Source organism: Myxocyprinus asiaticus, chromosome 38 (assembly GCF_019703515.2).
Source record: "Myxocyprinus asiaticus isolate MX2 ecotype Aquarium Trade chromosome 38, UBuf_Myxa_2, whole genome shotgun sequence".
In the NCBI taxonomy this organism is placed as follows: Eukaryota; Metazoa; Chordata; class Actinopteri; order Cypriniformes; family Catostomidae; genus Myxocyprinus; species Myxocyprinus asiaticus.
Genome location: NC_059381.1, coordinates 8,271,395 through 8,283,799, shown reverse-complemented (window position 1 = coordinate 8,283,799; position 12,405 = coordinate 8,271,395). Strand labels below are relative to the sequence as shown.

At 36.7% G+C, this 12,405-nt stretch overlaps 1 protein-coding gene across 1 annotated transcript in view; it reads right to left on the bottom strand.

The window, feature by feature from the left end:
- The window catches only part of prlra (prolactin receptor a), a 36,405-nt gene that overhangs the window by 19,715 nt on the left and 4,285 nt on the right, over positions 1-12,405 (bottom strand). The gene's annotated exons all lie outside the window — the stretch shown is intronic.

Genomic DNA, 12,405 nt, shown 5'->3' with positions numbered 1-12,405 from the left:
TTTAAAGTATGTGTTGATAAATCTTGTGTTAAGTATAAACATAAGATACATAGATGCATATAGGTCATATCGTGACTCACTATTAAGTGAGTCACGAAGGTAACAGCTCAGCCAAAAGGTGACATCCTAAACAAGGTGTTATGCAAAAAAATGAGGCAGTTTATACTGCCTTATCTGTACCATCAAAATGAAGACATTGCACCTGTCCCAGATTGGTATTTCACAATAAGCAAAAGTCTCCTTTGTCACCCATTGGGCATAAACAATATTCCATCTTATGTATATATGTGCGCACATATCCAAACTTTTGACACTTTCTCCATTTAGTGTGTTTCTCATCAGAATTCTCTGGACAATATGAATTATGATCTGTTTGATTTTAGCAAACAGGAACAATTCTGGCCCTACTCATCAAGTTTCGCAGTAATGTACAGTACTGCCTGAGTCATCGTTTAACTAGAAGCGAGAGCGCACGTTGTTGAATCAAAGTGAGCATCAACATCGTCCCAATGTCATCTGTAAGTGCAAACTCGAAAGGTACCATCTATATTTCATGAGGTTTTGCAACCAATGTACAACTGTAGCGTACTATAAAACATAAGCCATAAAACTGCTTACCAATTAAAAAATATAATGGTCATCAAACTGCCATTTTCTAGGTTTTACATGTCCAATTCAGCATGTAAAAAACGCTATCTTTTAGTGTGGGAGTTTTTCCGCTAGTTTAATAGTTCATTTCTCAACGTTTACAACATGACCTAGACAGACTTTGAGGTTAAGGTTAAACTCAATGCTCTTTCCTGTAATATTTCTGCAGATGAGAAAAAAAGACGTGTATGTGTTCCACAAAGGATTGCTCAACTCTACTCATACTGTAAAACAGACTGTCAATGCCTAAACTTTCCAAGCTAAACTTTTGCAAATCTGACAGAAAAACGCAGCAAAACAAATCCCTAAAAAATTTGTTGACTAGCTTACTGTACTGTGGATTGGAGAAAATGTTAAAGGAATAGTTCACCCAAAAATGAAAATTATCTCATCAATTAGTTACCCTTATGCCATCCCAGATGCGTATGGCTTTCTTTTTTCTGCTGAACACAAACAAAGATATATAGAAGAACATCTCAGTTCTGTAGGTCCATACAATTCAAGTGAAAGGTGACCAGATCTTTGAAGGTCCAAAAAGCACTGAAGGCACCATAATCCATTTGACTTTAGTGGTTAAATCCATGTCTTCTGAAGCGATATGATAGGTGTGGGTGAGAAACAGATCAATATTTAAGTACTTTTTTTCTATAAATTCTCCTCTCTGCCCAATAGGTGGTGATATGCACGAAGAATGCAATTCACCAAAAACAAAAGAAGAAGAACTCTTAGGAGAGTGAAAGTGGACATTTATATATAAAAAAAAGAAAAAGAAAAATGGACTTAAATTTTGATCTGTTTCTCTCCTACACCTATCGCTTCTGAAGATTTGGGTTTAACTATTTGAGTCGTATGGATTACTTTTATGTTGCCTTTATACGCTTTTTGGGACCTTCAGTGTTCTGACCACCAATCATTTGCATTGTATGGAGCTACAGAGCTGAGATATTTTTCTAAGAATCTTTGTTTGTGTTTAGCAGAATAAAGAAATTCTTACACATCTGGGATGGCATGAGGGTGAGTAAATGATGAAAGACTTTTCATTTTTGGGTGAACTATCCCTTTAAATAGCTCTTACATGTTGAATCCCTGCTATATTAACATCAAAATCTCTAATGAATATTCATGTCTTGCCAGCTAAGATTATGAAAGATACATGCTTTTGCTAATCATTGATACATTTTTGGCACTAAAGTTATTTTTGTCTTGGTGTTTACAGTGCCAAACAAAAACCAGAGCTTGTTAGAGGGATTTGAGAGATCTAAATTAGATTAAACAAATGGACATACTGTATCTTAAGCTCCGTGAACCTTTCATGAACTAAAAATCTTCTAAACTGTCTTAGGCAAAATCCCCATCCAAAAAAAGTGCTTATGGGTCACTGCCATTTACAGGTGCATCTCAATAAATTAGAATGTCGTGGAAAAGTGCATTTATTTCAGTAATTCAACTCAAATTGTGAAACTCGTGTATTAAATAAATTCAATGCACACAGACTGAAGTAGTTTAAGTCTTTGGTTCTTTTAATTGTGATGATTTTGGCTCACATTTAACAAAAACCCACCAATTCACTATCTCAAAAAATTAGAATATTTTGACATGCCAATCAGCTAATCAACTCAAAACACCTGCAAAGGTTTCCTGAGCCTTCAAAATGGTCTCTCAGTTTGGTTCACTAGGCTACACAATCATGGGGAAGACTGCTGATCTGACAGTTGTCCAGAAGACAATCATTGACACCCTTCACAAGGAGGGTAAGCCACAAACATTCATTGCCAAAGAAGCTGGCTGTTCACAGAGTGCTGTATCCAAGCATGTTAACAGAAAGTTGAGTGGAAGGAAAATGTGTTGAAGAAAAAGATGCACAACCAACCGAGAGAACCGCAGTCTTATGATTGTCCAGCAAAATCGATTCAAGAATTTGGGTGAACTTCACAAGGAATGGACTGAGGCTGGGGTCAAGGCATCAAGAGCCACCACACACAGACGTGTCAAGGAATTTGGCTACAGTTGTCGTATTCCTCTTGTTAAGCCACTCCTGAACCACAGACAACGTCAGAGGCGTCTTACCTGGGCTAAGGAGAAGAAGAACTGGACTGTTGCCCAGTGTTCCAAAGTCCTCTTTTCAGATGAGAGCAAGTTTTGTATTTCATTTGGAAACCAAGGTCCTAGAGTCTGGAGGAAGGGTGGAGAAGCTCATAGCCCAAGTTGCTTGAAGTCCAGTGTTAAGTTTCCACAGTCTGCGATGATTTGGGGTGCAATGTCATCTGCTGGTGTTGGTCCATTGTGTTTTTTGAAAACCAAAGTCACTGCACCCGTTTACCAAGAAATTTTAGAGCACTTAATGCTTCCTTCTTCTGACCAGCTTTTTAAAGATGCTGATTTCATTTTCCAGCAGGATTTGGCACCTGCCCACACTGCCAAAAGCACCAAAAGTTGGTTAAATGACCATGGTGTTGGTGTGCTTGACTGGCCAGCAAACTCACCAGACCTGAACCCCATAGAGAATCTATGGGGTATTGTCAAGAGGAAAATGAGAAACAAGAGACCAAAAAAGGCAGATGAGCTGAAGGCCACTGTCAAAGAAACCTGGGCTTCCATACCACCTCAGCAGTGCCACAAACTGATCACCTCCATGCCACGCCGAATTGAGGCAGTAATTAAAGCAAAAGGAGCCCCTACCAAGTATTGAGTACATATACAGTAAATGAACATACTTTCCAGAAGGCCAACAATTCACTAAAAATGTTTTTTTAATTGGTCTTATGATGTATTCTAATTTTTTGAGATAGTGAATTGGTGGGTTTTTGTTAAATGTGAGCCAAAATCATCACAATTAAAAGAACCAAAGACTTAAACTACTTCAGTCTGTGTGCACTGAATTTATTTAATACACGAGTTTCACAATTTGAGTTGAATTACTGAAATAAATGCACTTTTCCACGACATTCTAATTTATTGAGATGCACCTGTATATGGATGGATGAGGTCACAACCTGTGACCTGTGAGAAGTTCAAATGGTAGAGCATAGTGCTACTGTAGCAATGCCAAGTCATGGGTTTGATTCTCAGGCAACACACAAACTAATAAAATGTGTTGCTTGAATGCAGTTTAAATCACTTTGGTTAAAGCATCTGCCAATAAATGTAAATTACAACACATCCAACTTGACCTTATTTGTAATGTAAAGAAACCTGAACTTTCTGAATAAAACAAGCCCTAACTTATACTGAGAATATGGCTTTGAGGCAATCCAGCGGCAACTAAAATGGATATGAATGCATCACCAGCCATGACACTTTTTGTGTCACACATTTTTTTATAACATTGAACTATTAGCATGAGAATTACTTGATCATGGTAGCCAACTTAAAGGGATTTTTTTAAATATGAGAATATATGAACCCTATGAAAATTCAGTTATAAAATACTCTCATGTTGTATGACTTTCTTTATTCTGTGGACCACAAGTGGAGATGTTGTGCAGCATGTTGGACCGAATGTTTTTATTTTTGGGTGAACTATTCCTTTAAAATGCATTAAACCTGTAATAGGGAAACAAAAGCTAAACAGTAAGTTTGTGTTGGCATTTATCATTTCTGCTGTGTCATGTTGGCCCTTATTTCACCTATGTATCAGTTTCTGTTAGCATTACAATATTAAGTGCTGCCCGTGTTAGTATGGAAATAATATGCAAATACACTTGGCATCTGACTCCTCTGCACAATCGGCCTTATCTTTAGCCCACCATTAATCTGATGACAGAAATAAGCACTAAGCACATGAAAAGCATGATAATAGAACCACAGATTGAGTGAGACATAAACATGACAGATAGAAAATGAGGGAGAGAGAGAGAGAGAGAGAGCAGAGAGCAAGTAACTTTTATTTCTCCTTCTCAACAGTATGGCATCACAGATTAAAAAAGAAAAAAAAGCTTCTCCAGCTGGCATTTTTGCATATCTGATTACGTAAGGGATTATATCATCATAACAGAAAGACCCAGTCAAACTGTGTTGGGCTCCACTGCTCCAATGCAATGAAGTCAGTCAGGCTGCTGGCATCTCAGTAAATGAGCCACTCAGGCAGGAAACAAACAATACAGTACATGACGCTGCCCTGTGACAATTTGGCAGTCTAATAGTGCTTCGAGACTGATCACACTGGGAAATCGGCAACAGTAGGTCAAAAGTTTCGCTGCTGAAATCGGTCCGTGTTGACCGAAATTCAAATCTTTGCCCCCAGTGGCCGAAACAAGTGTTGTTGAACATATGGGCAAGTTACGTGTGAGTTTCTCTAGTTTCCGGGTGAAATGTCCATAGAGTGCTGCCAAAAGCAACTGTATTTTTTAGTTTTAAATGATGTAATGCAGTGAAGAGGAATGCATATTTTATTAAATGTACACTGTTACCCTAACCTCAACCCTAAACCTAACCATCAGTGCAGTAAAAGTTTAATTTTAGATGGAAAATGCATCCTCAGTATCGTGCTTGCCATTTTTTATTTGAACGCGATTACTTTCTGGTTCCCACTGGATCAGAACCTGTATCTCGGAGGTTACTGCACAATACACTATAAGTAGTGCTAGAGGAAAATGTGTTCATGATCGAAATGATGCAAAAATGTCTGAAGCGGAATGCTGCTTGACCTTGTCAGTACTTCGGCTGAATGGGGTCGATTTATGCATACATAAACTTTCGGAAGCAATGTCGATTTCCCTTGTGATCACGTTGGTGGCTCACCATGTTGTCCAAGCATGAAGATTGATTCGTTGTAGTACACTGATACTTATTTCCATACTTTAAAAGGTTACAAACAAACATGGTTACCCTCAAGACTTGGCTTTTTCAGGAAAACAGAAGTAGAGACATCTCAGCCACTTCCTGGAGAAGTCACTAGAAGTGACCAGAGCCAGAAAACCTTGAAGCCAAAGCCAAAGCAAAAATCTACAAACCTGCAAAAGTACCTATGATCCACTTTCCCAAGAAGTACCCTTTAAAGGAAAACAATAGCAAGAGCTATTATTTTACCCAGCTGCTCCAATCCAGTTTTTAACCCCTTTCACCACCACTGCGCTCTTTGTCATCGGTGAATAGGGAACCTCCTAGCAGTGGTCTCTACAATTTTTCAATAATCTCGTAGAGGGGCTGTTGAATGTACGGTTGGTCTTTGGACATGTCTGTCCATGAGCTGCTTGGCTTTGAAAAACAATCTATTTATGGTAGAGGAAACTTAAACTATTATTCACCACTATTCACTCATCATGTATAGCTTGCTGTCTGACAAAGGAGCTAATTAGATTGAAATGTAATCTGCCTCTTCTACCTGTCTGACCCCTTGGGTCAGATCAGGTAGATGGCAACCTTCCAATTGCCTCCCTTTTCTTTTTTCTGCTGCCAGCTCTAAAGATGGGCGAAGCCTCTGGACACCATTAAATACTGTTTAGTACCAAGGACAGCAGCCTAACTGTTGCCCAAACTTAAACAGAGGACAACAGTGCCCACCCACTTTTTTCTCGGGGTGTGTCTCAATCAGCTCCCTAGTTAAATAATCAGGGCACTGATATGGAGTCGGCCATTTCTAGGGCTGTCTCAATCGTAAAATTGTATTGTTGCTCACTATGTTCCTTTACCGGATATGTTGTTAAAGCCTTGTTTTCTCTTTAAAGGGTTATGAAACACTACAACACATTTTTGTGAGACACTTTTAACAGGTATATATGTCTTGCACACAAGAGCAGAAAATGTCAACATTTGTTACTTTTAATTTCAAGAGGAAAAGGGATCATTTAGGGATTTTTCAGGCTATTTTTGTCTTCCGGGTTTGAAATGAACATTGAGTCAATGTCACAGGTCGTGACGTATGTGGTTTAGGCTTTCCGTTGAATTTCAGCAAATCTACATCACGGGTATTCTCTATATTATTCATGAGAAGGCGTGGCCTTTACCCTTTGACAAGCAAGTCATTGCCATGCACGTGACCAGCCCTTCAAACTCTCAAACGCCATCAGTCAATTGAGAGTGTTGATAGTACTGTGACGCAAGTCCCCAACAACATCTATCGAAAATATGTTGATGTTTGCTGCTGACAGAGGGACGGGACAAGCTTTCATTCAAAGGCAACACCTTTTAAATGTTTGTGCAGCACGCATTTATTAACATGAGTGTTTTGAGATATGCGGTGATGCGCGGTGTCTCTGACTGGGACTCGTTAAAGATGCGGTTTACATTGATTGTCCCAGACACAAACGCCATCCATCCATCCATCCTTAATGTAAGTGTGTTAACTGATCTAAGCACTTATATTTGTAAATCATCATCTTGGAATAAGTCTCAAAAGTTATTAAAGTGTAAAAAACATTAAAATATTTTTGATACAGAGTACATGGCTTGGCATTTATTTGCATATTAAATTACTGATATATATGACCAGTGTGAGTAATGTATTGTGAGCTTACAAAACAGTGTATAAATTATTTGTGCATTCTGTTACGAGCAATTGTGAGAATCTTTGATGCTGTTATCTGCATTATTAAAATAAAACTGAGTGACGGATCAGACAGATGTTGGGTTCACTCCCCCTTCTCCCCTCACTCCGCTGCTGATCACGCCCACTTTGAGTGCATCATTTAAAAATGTGGTGAGAGCTCATCTGTGCTGAAACATGGGGGTGTTGTGACCCTATAAAAGAGATGTTGTTTGTTATGTATTTTATCCTTAATCCTTAACATGAAAGGGAAACAATCTTTTAAATATTAGTTGTAAGAAGAAGTTTTAAAATACACTCCTTTATATTTTTATTTATGTAATTTATGTAATTTATTTTTAGAAATAACACTGTACGTTTGAATATCTACAACGAAAATGCATGGCAGTGCAATTTATACAGCCATGTTGTTGATTAATTCCAGCTGCGTTTAAAAGCACAACCTTGTACTCGTGTTGCACGTAATTGAGTCATAAGTGACCCAATGTTCAGTGGATGAACACCCTTGCCAGTGCCCAAATTCGTGTTTACGGCATACTGATTGACGATATATAGAGCTATAGGGAGTTGATTGCCCATTGGTCTTGGTGTCGGAAGTATTTTTCGCATTCATTTTTTTCTATCGATTAATAACATCGGAGCTCATGGTATTGGTCTGTCTTTAAATGTTTAAAAGTTATCATTCAAAATCTACTCCTCTACCCTATGCCTATTGCAGGGCGGCTGAATCTCAAAGGCCAAAAAAAACCCCCAAAGCAACCCAGAAACTATGCTTTGCTAAGTGCTCAAAGACTGACATGTACCCTGTTTGTTATTACCATTGGCCATTATATTACCATTACCATATGTATCATACATATTTTTTAACAGTCTAAAACCCACTGTAACTTACTAGATAAACAATAAAACAAACAGGCAGTTATAATGACCTCAAGCAAATGTGGCAAGAGCTTTCCAAAGGTAACAACCCAGAAGCAATATTACATTGATTTATTGACTTGTATATAAGAACTGAAAGCTTGTGTCAAACGAGTGGTGCACTCTGAACTGTTGTGACAAAAGAGCTCACAGTCAGTGAACCCAGTTGCCTTGTAACACAGTCACATAAAAATGAATATCCAGACACTATGGGGCCTGATTCTGGAAGTAACGGGTTAACTATGCTTCCTTATTTATCCTTGATTCTCCAACACTGATGGCATTATCCACTCTATGATGCATTGATTTCAAGAATGTTCCTTTTGACCTGATAATTGGCATTAGAAGATTCCCCTTCTGCTGTTTACAGTGATCTTACATAACATCCAAGGGGGGTTAAGCTGCTAAGGTGGGTGCACAGAGGCAAGCAAGCAGGGGCTTGTTGACAAGTCAGCACATATCTAAAGATAATCTAGCAACTTGCTGAAGACGTTTTTCCTCGCTCCTACCCACACACCCTCTACTCTTGTTTTCCATTTCTGTCCCTCATAATTCCAGAGATAGCTTTGAGAGGTCATCCTGGCATTGGGAATTAATGTTCTCAGGTTAAAGCTATGAAAAGATCTAGGAGGATTACCAGACCTAATTTTGGCCTCTCCCTCCATCATTTTACTTACAGAGGGAAGTGCGTCTAAGTGCTTCACACTGTGCATTGTGACTCATCTTATTCCAAACCCATTTTACTTTCTTTCATCCATGGAACACAAAATGGAGATTTTAGGCAGAATGTTAGCCTTAGTCATTTTAAGGAAGAATGTTAGCCTTAGTCATATTCACTTTCATTGTATGGCGAAAAGTTGCAATGAAAGTTAATAGTGACTGAAGCTGTGATTCCCTAACATTCTTTCTACTGTGGAACACAAAATGAGATATTACACAGAAAGTAATACAGATTTGGAACAACATGAGAGTGAGTAATTGATGAGAGACTAATTAAAATTTTTGGGTGAACTATCCCATTAACAGCTCATAAATTAGGTGGCACACAAGGACGCAAATAAATGCAAAGCATATCTGAGTGTGCATGACTGTCATAGTTTGAATATTGTTATAGAACAACAAGAATCACGATGTTGTTCTTTAACATGAGATTTTGAGCACACATTAACAACAGCGATCTTCCATTCAGATACATTTTAATGGTTAATTTACCATTTAATCCATAATTTAAGATGCTTGAATTCAAGTCAGAAAAACAAAGAGTGCAATTTAGAAAAAGAATGAGTGCTTGTAGTCATGGCAACATAATAAACAGCATTTCAGCTCAATCAAATGCATTTTTTTCACATCTACACTGAATATCTTACCTCTTTTTGAAAAACTTAGAAAATATGGCAGGACAGTGAATCATACTGTATGCCAGCATGAGTGCATTAGAGCCCCTATTATGAATGTAATTTTATGTTTGCTTTAGAAAATCCCAACAATATGATATGATTAAACCCTGTGATGTTTGCAATTGTATATGTACTAAAAGCATTTCCCGCTATAAAATTAAAAGGACTATTAAATAGAAGAAAGAAAGAAAATTACACTTGAGTAACAACATGTTGCTTGTTATACAAATTACTTTCCTTAAAACCGTCATATTAAAAAAATTAAACTGGCACTACATTGTGAACATACAGTATCTTTTTCTAAATGTAGAGGACTCGACATATTCTGAACACATTTGAGCATGCATTGATGCATTTTTTGGAACATGCATTGTATGCTCTTACATGCACATTTCTTTAAATTTACCCCAAAATAAAGATTCTGTCATCATTTACTCTCCTTCATGTGACTCCAAACGCATATGACTTTATTTCTTCCACTGAACATTAAAGAAGATGTTAAGCAGAATGTTGGTCTCAGTCACCATTCACTTTCATTCCATCTTTTTACCATACTATGAAAGTGAATGGTGACTGAGGCTAACATTTTGCCTGACATCTCTTTTTCTGATCTATAGAAGAAAAAAAGACTTAGGGAATTTGAATTGGAACAATATGAGTGTGTAAGTAAATGTTGACAAAATTTTGGGTGGACAATTCCTTTAAGACCTCTATGTTCAGTTTTCAGACGAGAGAAGTACGATTCAAACACTTTCTTTGAGAAAACAATATTCCAATCCCTGTGGTGTAACTTTGTAACATTTGCACAATACATAAGCAGCCAGCCCTAGCCTGATCTAACATTGCATGGTCCCTCCACCTCTGAGTTGCGAACAAAGGTGTAGTGTTGCACCAGTAGGTGACATATACCTGAAAGGAGATCGGCTGTGAGCCAGATCAAGACTAGCGTTCGCCGGGTTAGGGATTAGGATCATTACATTATTGAAAGGAATAACTGTGTATTTGAGTGCATATCCAGTTGTCCAGGTGGATAGAGACAACTGCATAAGACTGATTAAAACCTGCAAACCTCTAAAGTAGTCTGTCGTCATTCAGTCATAATCAGGTCACATGCAAGGTGTAAACTCAAAATGAATTACTAATGAGATGTTGGCCTGTGTCCTGACAGACATTGTAAAAACTGGCAACAATTTATTACAGTTACAGTATAGCAACTAAGCAACAGGCTTGACTGCAGTGAGTTGCCTTGTTCATCTCTTAAAAGAAGCGATACACACTGCGAGACACCTCAATGGGGAAAAGTGGCTAATGAATCAATGCAATTGGTTACAACAAAATATTTAAATAAACTATAACTGTGACTCATTATTTTTTAGATTATAGTAATGAAGAGGTGTTTCTTGGATCTGAGATACAGTATACAGTTAGTGGGGCAAAATATGATTTAGCTTGTAATGCCGCTGAAGTTGATATAGATGCATGCTATACAGAGTAACACTTTCTATGAAGCCCATATTTATAATGCAGTGTAAAGGCATTATTATGCATTAGTAATGTCTCATAATATGCCTTATAATATGTTATAACATCTCATAAATACTTGTAACCACAATTATAATACATTATAATAATGACCTATTCATAGATATACCTTAGAGTATAATGCTTTATAACAGAAGCAACATTTAATTTTATCTGCAGAAGTTGCAATGTATTATATATATTTGTAATATATATATAATAGGTATGCTTTAAGTAAAGTGACAAATGCAATGTCTTCTTATAAACATCCATAAGTGGTTATAAGACATTACAAGTCATGGTGGAAGTTATTTACCTTACACATGCACAAAATAACACACATTCAATGTAAAACTGACTCTATACTGAACTCTATTCAATAAACTTTAATGTATGTGCATCTTATTTGGAGACTTATTTTTATAAATAACTTCTATTAAATAAGTTTTGACTTGTAAGGTATTGTTTGTTACAAGTTTATGTTATGGCTGTTTATAAGAAGATATTGCTTTTATAACTTTACTTAAAGCAGGCAAAGACCACTTATAATATGATCATATCAAGAAGGCCATTTGACTGTTTACTCTATAAAGCACTTATACATTTAACTTTAATAACATCTGCTGCGTTAATATTGGATGCTGCTTGTGTTATAATGCATTATACTCTAAAGTATAACTATGAATTGGGGAAGTCTTATAATGTATTATAACTTTAGTTATAATTATTTATGAGAAGTTATAACTCATTATAAGGTGTATTATGAGACATTACGAATGCAGTATAATGCATTTGTAATGCCTTTACAATGCACTATAAATAGGGGCTTCATAGAAAGTGTTACTGTTATTTCTACCTGATCTGACCCTTAAAAATGAGTCTCTTAATAATATTTTCATTGGGGATGAGTCACAATGGTTGACTACAAAAAGTCGTCCAGCAACCATTAGCAATTCCATTAGCTGACTAGTTTATCTAGATTTTTTATGTATATATTTATTATTTTATATTTAATACAGTTGGGAACTGAGAACCAGTTCTTATTCAGAACTGGTTCCATTTAAATAAATAAAGGAACCAAATGATTTTTCATGACTTTCGTGTGGATAAGGCTCATAAGACATTTAAGCCAGAGTAATAAGACAATGTGTAGTTAAATATATACAGTAAGAGTTTTGTTGTTAGTGGTATTTTCTAAAAACGAATGAATGAATAAAATATCTTAATTAAGAAGTCTGTGTAAACATACCTTTGTGCAAGAATATGTTCTGTTAAAATGAGAAATGATATCATTATTTTCAATTATAATCGCATTATCCAATATTTCAAAATATTTATTCCTCAAAATTACCAAAAGAACTGTAAATGGAACTGTAAAGGAACCAGAATCTTTAAGAAGAATCAGAGTTGTTCAGTTCCTTACGATTCCAATCCCTA